The following is an 8,826-nucleotide window of genomic DNA, read 5'->3' as shown; positions in this document are numbered from 1 at the left end:
TATATATATAAAATATATATATATAGTTCTTGCAAATTATTATTTAATTTATTCCTAAGTGTTTAGTATTTTGGATTCTATTGCAAATAGTATTTTTAGATTTTATTTATATATTGTTAAGTTTTAATTTAAATTCTAGTTAATTAACATACAGTATATTAGTTTCAGGTGTACAATAGAGTGCTTCAGTAATTCCATATAACACCCAGTGCTCATCACAAGTGCCCTCCTTAATCCCCATCACTTATTTAACCCATCCCCCCCACCTCCATTCTAGTAACTATCAATTTGTTTTTTTGTAGTTAAGAGTCTGTTTCTTGGTTTGTTTCTCTCTCTTTTTCCTTTTACTTGCTTGTTTTGTTTCTTAAATTCCACATACGAGTGAAATCATATGGTATTTGTCTTTCTCTGACTTACTTATTTTTCTTGGCATAATGCTCTCTACCTCCATTATGTTGCAAAGGGCAAGATTTCATTCTTTTTTTATTTTTATTTTTATTTTTTAAATTTTTTATTTATTTCTAAGAGAGAGAGAGACAGGGCGAGCAGGGGAGGGTCAGAGAGAGAAGGAGACACAGAATCTGAAACAGGCTCCAGGCTCTGAGCTGGCAGTCAGCACAGAGCCCGACGCGGGGCTCGAACCCACAAACCGCGAGATCATGACCTAAGCGAAAGTCGGACGCTTAACAGACTAAGCCACCCATGTGCCCCTCATCCTTTTTTTAATGGCTGGATAATATTCCATAAAAAAATACATGTGAGTATAAATATACTACACCTTCTCTTCTTTATCTATTCATTAGTCAATGGACACTAGGGCTATTTTCATAATTTGGCTATTGTACCTAATGCTAATATAAACACTGAGGTGATGCACTGTTTTCCACAGTGACTGCACCAGTTTGCTTTCCCACCAACAGTGCAAGAAGGTTCCTCTTTCTCTGCATCCTTCCCAGTATCTGTTGTTTCGTGTGTTAATTTTAGCCATTCTGACAGGTGTGAGGTGATACCTCACTGTACTTTTGATTTGCATTTCCCTCATATTCAGTGATGTTGAGCATCTTTTCAGGTGTCTCTTTGTCATCTGTATGTTTTGTTTGGAAAACTTTCTATGCATGTCTTCTGTCCATTTAAAATTTTTATTTATTTAATTTTTAAGGTTTTTTAAAATTTTTTTTTTTTTTTTTTTGTTTTGTTTTGTTTTTTTTTTTAGGGGGAGGGGGGAAGCAGAGGAGNTACTTTTGATTTGCATTTCCCTCATATTCAGTGATGTTGAGCATCTTTTCAGGTGTCTCTTTGTCATCTGTATGTTTTGTTTGGAAAACTTTCTATGCATGTCTTCTGTCCATTTAAAATTTTTATTTATTTAATTTTTAAGGTTTTTAAAAATTTTTTTTTGTTTTGTTTTGTTTTGTTTTGTTTTGTTTTGTTTTTGAGAGAGAGTGTGTAAGCAGAGGAGCAGGGCCAAGGGAGAGAGAGAATCTCAAGCAGGTTTCCAATGTGATCCCATGATTTTGGGATCATGATCTGAGCCAAAATCGAGCCAGATGCTCAACTGACTAAGCCACCCAGGTGGCCCACTGCCCATTTTTAAACTATTATTTGGTTTTTGTATTTGTATTTGTTGAGTTTTAGAAGTTATTTATATATCTGGGAAATGACTATTTATCAGGTATGTCCTTTACAAATGTCTTCTCCCATTCCTAAGATTTCCTTCACTGTGCAAAGCTTTTTATCTTGATGAAGTCCTAACAGTTTATTTTTGCTTTTTTCCCCTTTACCTCAGGAAACCTGTCTAAAAAGAAGTTGTCATAGCTGATGTCACTGATGTCACAGAGAAGTTACTGCCTGTGCTCTCTTCTAGAATTATTATGATTTTCTGGTCTCACATTTAGGTCTTTAATCCATATTGAATTTATTTTTGTGTATGGTATAAGGAAGTGGTCCAGTTTCATTCTTTTGAATGTAGTGTTTTTTTTTAATTAATGCTTTATTTATATTTGAGACAGAGAGACAGAGAGTGAGTGAAAAAGCAAGTAGGGGATGAGTAGAGAGAGAGAGAGACAGAATCTGAAGCAGGCTCCAGGCTCTGAGCTGTCAGCACGGAGCCCGACACAGGGCTTGGACTCATGAGCTGTGAGATCATGACCTGCGCTGAAGTTGGACACTTAAGCAACTAAGCCACCCAGCTGCCCCTTTTCTGCATGTAGTTGGCCAGTTTTTCCAACACTATTTGTTGAAGAAACTATCATTTTCCCCATTGAATATTTTTTCTTGCTTTGTAAAAGACCAATTGACCATACAATTGTGGGCTCATTTCTGGGTTTTCTGTTCTGTTACATTGATCTATTTGTCTGGTTTTGTGCCAGTAATTTATTGGTTTGACTACTACAGTTTTGTAATATAACTTGAAGTCCAGAATTGTGATACCTCCAGTTTTGTTTTTCTTTTTCAGAATTGCTTTGACTTTCCAGGGACTTTTGTGGTTCCATAGAAATTGTAGGATTGTTTGTTCTAGTTCTGTGAAACATAATGGTAATATTTTGATCGGGATTGCATTAAATGTGCATATTGCTTTGGGTAGTATGGACATTTTAACAATATATGTTCTTCCAATCCATGAGCATGGAATTTCTTTCCATTTCTTCATGTCATCTTCCATTTCTTTCATAAATAAATAGTACATAGTTCTGTCAGTCTTGGGGTTAATTTCTGGGGTATTTGGGATGATTTGATAGTTATCTAGCAGTGTTCCTGGGACCAGGGCCATCTATGGTCCTCCTTCTCTGCTGCCATTTTCTTTTCTACTCCATCGATATTTTTTTTAATTTTAGATTTTAGCTGTTTATTCCTAATATATAGAAATACAGTGCATCCTACAGGACACCAGGATATTGTGTATCTTGTAACCTTGCTAATCTCACTTAATAACTCTAATCAACTTTTTTTTTTTTGCAGATTCCTTGGGATTTCTCCATAGAGGACTTTTTTTCCCCTTTCCAATTTTATTTTGTTTCTTGTCTTATTACACTAGCTAGACTCTCACTATAATCTTAAATAAAGGTGCAGAGAGCATCCCTCCATGCTTTCCCCCTGATTTTAGAGGTAAGCATTCAGGCTTTCATCATTAAATATTTGATGGAGTAGGTGTGACTATATATTTTAAATGTGCTTTGTAGACACGGTGTCTAGCCTAACCCAAGCTTTCTCCTGTTAATGCACAAACCAGGCTGCCGTGATTATGGGATTAGAAGGGCAGAATAGCATGTATGGGGATTGAATAGACAGTGATCAGGAGTCATATTTGAAAGGCTACAATGTGTAACACTGGGCAAGAAAATGTACTTAATGGAAGTCCCGTCTCCCTTATAATTCACAAATAGCATGGTTGTTAGAAAGGGAAAATGGAATATTAGAGAAGCAGACTAAGTTATTAACAAGTAAAATCACCTTGGCCAGGTGGAATAAAGCACCGTCCTAGGTTTTAACACCTTTGAATGATAAACCAGTAGGCCTGTTGCTTCATATGCAAAACTGGGGACCCTTGTCAAGACACCCAACACCAAAAGGTTTGGAAGGTGCTAGAGGCAGCCATTGGTCTGACTCTCACTATGGATCAATGAGCCATGCTGTTGAGAACGCCAAGCTCCATCTTTCCAACGCTTGGGAAAGGCATTATCTACTGGAATTTGGGATGGGCTCTCCCACTGGGTTGAGTAAGTTATTTTGTACCTCTGGGTGAGGGAGGATTACTCAATCTCCCCTGGGATCCCATTGTCCTACTACAAGTTTCACTTGTTGATACATACTGTACCATGAAACAGGCACCATTGAGAGAGGGGAGAAGATAGGGTTCTTGATCTGGCATATCCTGTCCCCAGTTCATATCCTCATGCTTGACAGCGCTGCCTCCCTTAGCCAATGTGTATGGTATGCACAACCAGGTTAAATTTCTAAACCTGCCAACCTCCCTCTCCTCAAGGCCAGGTGGGTACATTTTATTTTCTATTGGTGTGATAATTTGGCTGCTTTCTTCCATCCAATAGCCTGGAGGACATTGTAACACATATAGAATTCCTTGCTAAATTCATCCAGCAAGGCTTAAATAATAGCTGACAAAACCCATGTTTACTAAACATTGAGATGTCTCTAAGGAGGAAAGCTGTCTTCCAAAACAGAATGGCCTTGGATATTATTGCTATTGTCAAAGTTATTGACATAAAGTCGATCATAATATTCCTTATTGATCACTTAATTTTTGAAGAGTTTGTAGTGTTTTCTCCTCTCATTCTTCATCTTAGTTATTTGTGTCTTCTCTTTTTTTCTCGAATCAGATTGGCTAATGGTTCAATAATTTTATTCATCTTCTGAAAGAAGCAGCTTTTGGTTTCATTGATTTTCTTTATTTTTTGCCTGTTTTTTGCCTGCATTTATATTATTTTCTCTCTTTAGACTTTTTTATATGTTCAATATGTGCTTCTTTTTCTAGCTTCCTAAGATAAAGCCAATGTCGTTGATTTGAGATCTTTGTCCTTTTCTGATATAAACATTTAGTGATGTAAAATTTCCCTAAGCCCTGCTTTAGCTACATCCACCAAATTTGACATATGTTGTGTTTTATTTGAATTTAGTTGAAGATGTTTTTAAATTTGTCTTTTTATTTATTCTTTATTCAGTGGGTAACTTAAAAGAGTGTCATTTAATTTCTAATTTTTATGAGATTTTTCATCTCTCTTGCTACTATTTAATTTTAGTTTAACTTTTTTGTGGTTGGAGAAGATAATTTGTATGATTTCAAATCTCACAAGTTTAGTTTATTGAGATTAAAAAATTTTTTTTAATAATCTGTCTTGGTGACTTCTCCACATTCCTTTAAAAAGAATGTGCATTCTGTTGTTTGTTGGAGTGTTGTATAAATGTCCATTAAGTCAAGTTGATTTGTAATGCTGTTCAGGATGAATTTTTTTGATCACATAAACAGCAAATTTAGGCTGGTTATCCGGGCAAGGATGGCTTGTAGTTGTATCTTTTCTGGGGTTATTTTTCCTTCACTCTGCTTTCTTCAGCATCAATATCTATCTTCTTGCAGTACCTGATAGTGATGGTGGGATGAAACAAGTTATTACTGGTTTATCCTCTTTTGAGGATATAGTATATTGGTAACACAAACTACTTGAGTGTTTTTCTTTTCTTTAGCCTTATTCCCTCAAATCTAGAAGGAGGAAGTTCTGCCTATGCCTTCCTGAGTTCTCGTTAAACAAGCTACCTCTGTGTGACTGCCTAGTCAGCTATATTTTTGGGAATAGCAATCCTACTTAAGCTGTTTAATGATTAGAGATGATGTGAAGAGGAATGAAATAAATTTCCATTTGATTAGCTTAGAACCTTAGAACAGCAGAAAAATTTAAAAATTTACCTAGTCAACTAATTGTTTTACTTATGAAAACAATTTTTCATAAGCAACTTATTTAAAATTCAAAATCACAGAATAAATTTAATTAATAGCCCAAACTGGATTAGAACCCTGATACATTGACTCCCATTTTTACTCTGTCATGTTGCCACCTTTGAAATTTCTCTGATCAAAAATTAGGAAAATAGCAAACAAATTAAAAAGATTTGTATAGGAAAATGAAAGTTAAAGATTCTCTGAAAATTTTAGTTTATTCTTTTCTTCCCATTTCTCTCATTAATTCAAATTTAAACTTTATAAAAATAAAATCAACAACAGCTGATATTTGCTAATAATTGCTATTTTATACTTAAAATACTGTTCAAGTTTAATGCCATAAGTAGCTATGAGAAGGTTGAATATGTGTGTTTTTTTTTTTTTTTAAGAACTATGGCTAGTTTTATGTATTTATTTTGAACTAATGATTTGACTTTCCTTCCAGAAGGATGACTTCTAGCCAGGAGATCAGCTTATGTTCAAAACCACAAACACTAGTAGAAAATAGGGTTCAAAACCACAGGCAATACAATCCTTAATGTAATCCTACCAATGAGAGCGATCTCTCAAAGCCAGACTCTTCAGTTTCTTCTGTCTGGAGTTCCCTCCTTGTTTGAATATCACTATGTTTAGCTTTCAGTCATAGAATTTGGCACTCTGGCATTATATTTATTCTGATGCCTATGCCCAAGTTTGTAATGGAAAAAAAAGGCTGGTTAGGCTCTTTATCCTGTACAGAAGACTTTGAAAAGAGTGAGTGTGCCTGGGATTCTTCATTGTCTTATAGTTCTGTGACCCCAGAGGGAACAAGAGTCTCCTCAGTATCTTTTTGAGTCACATTGAAGTGACATGGAGAGATATTCCAGGTGGCTTTGAGAACTTCACTGTACTTGGCATTTCATTGGTTTAGAAAGGTCTTCAAATTGGTGGACAGGTGAACAACATACCATCCATTCCCTCAATGTGTAAGACTGTTTCTCCTTCAGTTTTATTAGCTCTTCCTACCTAGTTCAAGGTTCAGCCTAAATATCACTTCTTTAGAGAAGCCTTCCCTGATAGCTCCAGAGTAGGTTAAATCCACTCTTCCCATGCTTTCATAGAATATCTCAATGTATGAAAGCTCTGTATAATTCTTTGCTTGCTGAGTGACTTCCTTACTGGATCACAAGCTCCAAAGGGACAGGCAATGTCTTTCTGATTAACCACTGTGCCTTTGGCACATACCAAAGTTCTTGGCAGGCAGCAGGTGAGCAGCCATTATTTAGTGAGTAAACTGTATGAATTCTAGCCTTGGGCACTCTGGGCTGTGCCTTGGGAACTTACACTTAGAAAAGAGCTAAGAAAGACAAATATCATATGACTTCACTCATATGTGGAATTTAAGAAACAAAACAGATGAGTCTCTTGTTCCCTCTGGGGTCACAGAACTATAAGACAATGAAGAATCCCAGGCACACTCACTCTTTTCAAAGTCTTCTGTACAGGATAAAGAGCCTAACCAGCCTTTTTTTTCCATTACAAACTTGGGCATAGGCATCAGAATAAATATAATGCCAGAGTGCCAAATTCTATGACTGAAAGCTAAACATAGTGATATTCAAACAAGGAGGGAACTCCAGACAGAAGAAACTGAAGAGTCTGGCTTTGAGAGATCGCTCTCATTGGTAGGATTACATTAAGGATTGTATTGCCTGTGGTTTTGAACCCTATTTTCTACTAGTGTTTGTGGTTTTGAACATAAGCTGATCTCCTGGCTAGAAGTCATCCTTCTGGAAGGAAAGTCAAATCATTAGTTCAAAATAAATACATAAAACTGGCTGTAGCTCTTTGAAAACATATTCAACTTTGCTTATAGCTACTTATGGCAAAAATAAGATAAAAACAGAGAAGGAGACAAACCATGAGACTTTTTAAAAAATATTTTTTTAAAGTTTACTTAAAAAGAGGCAGAGTGTGAGCTGGGGAGGGGCAGTTAGAGGGAGAGAGAACGAGAGAGAGAATCCCAAGCAGTCTCTGCTGAGTCAGCATACAGCCTGATATGGGGCTTGAACTAATGAAACCGTGATAGCATGACCAGAGCCTAAATCAAGATGGATACTTACTGACTGAGTCACCCAGATGCCCCACCATAAGAGGCTCTTAAATACAGAGAACAAACTGAGGGTTGCTGGTGGGGTGTTGGGGTGAGGGGATCAGCTAAATGGTGTATGGGCATTAAGGAGAGCACTTGTTGGGATGAGCACTAGGTGTTACATATAAGTGATGAATCGTTAAATTTTATTCCTGAAACCACTATTACACTATATGTTAATTGGTTTGGATTTTTTTTTTTAATGTTTTTTATTTATTTCTAGGAGAGAGAGAGAGACAGTGTGAGCAGGGGAGGGTCAGAGAGAGAGGGAGTCACAGACTGAAATAGGCTCCAGGCTCTGAGCTGGCAGTCAGCACAGAGCCCGACGCGGAGCTCGAACCCACGAACCGCGAGATCATGACCTAAGTGAAAGTCGGACGCTTAACCGACTAAGCCACCCAGGCGCCCCTAACTGGTTTGGATTTAAATTATAAAAGTTAAAAAGAAACAAATAAAAAGTAACCAATAAAAAAAGAAAAAGAGGTAGAATTTTTTTTCAATTTTAGATTTATTGACTTAAAATTGACATATAATTGTAAGATATTTAAATTGTTCATAGTGGTGATTTGATATACCTATACTTTGTGAAAAGATTTCTCTTGAAGGTAATTAATACACATATCACCTCATAAATTTATCTTTTTTTGGTGTAGTCAGTAATTTAATTTCTACTATTTTAGCAAATTTTTGTTATATAATATGGTGTAATCTACTAAGTCACCATATTATACATTAGATCCTTAGACCTTAGACTTTATTATTCTTGTAATTCAAAGTTTGTATTCTTTTATTAACCTCTCCCTGTTTCCCCCACCAACCCCTGGCAACCACTTTTCTACCTTCTGTTTGTATAGTTTGACTATTTTTTTCCTTTAAATTCCACCTATAAGTGCTATTATGTAGTATTTGCCTTTCTCTAGCTTATTTCACTTAGCATAATGTTCTCCAAATTCATCTATGTTGTCACAAATGAAAGGATTTCCTTCTTTTATTGGCTGGCTGGTATTCTATTGTGTATGTATATACGTACACACACATCACATTTCTTTATCCATTCATATGTTGACAGACACTTAGGTTATTTCCACACCTTCATTATTGTGAATAGTGTTGCAGTGAACATAGGAGTGCAGGTATCTCTTCACAGTAATGGCTTTGATTCCTTTGGGGTTGCTAGGTCACATGGTAGGTCTATTTTTAATATTTTGAGTAACTCAATACTGTTTTCCATAGTGGCTGCACCAAT

This window comes from Crocuta crocuta, unplaced genomic scaffold (genome assembly GCF_008692635.1).
Source record: "Crocuta crocuta isolate KB4526 unplaced genomic scaffold, BGI_CrCroc_1.0 scaffold1, whole genome shotgun sequence".
Lineage (NCBI taxonomy): Eukaryota > Metazoa > Chordata > Mammalia > Carnivora > Hyaenidae > Crocuta > Crocuta crocuta.
Note: the sequence above shows the minus strand (reverse complement) of the source record.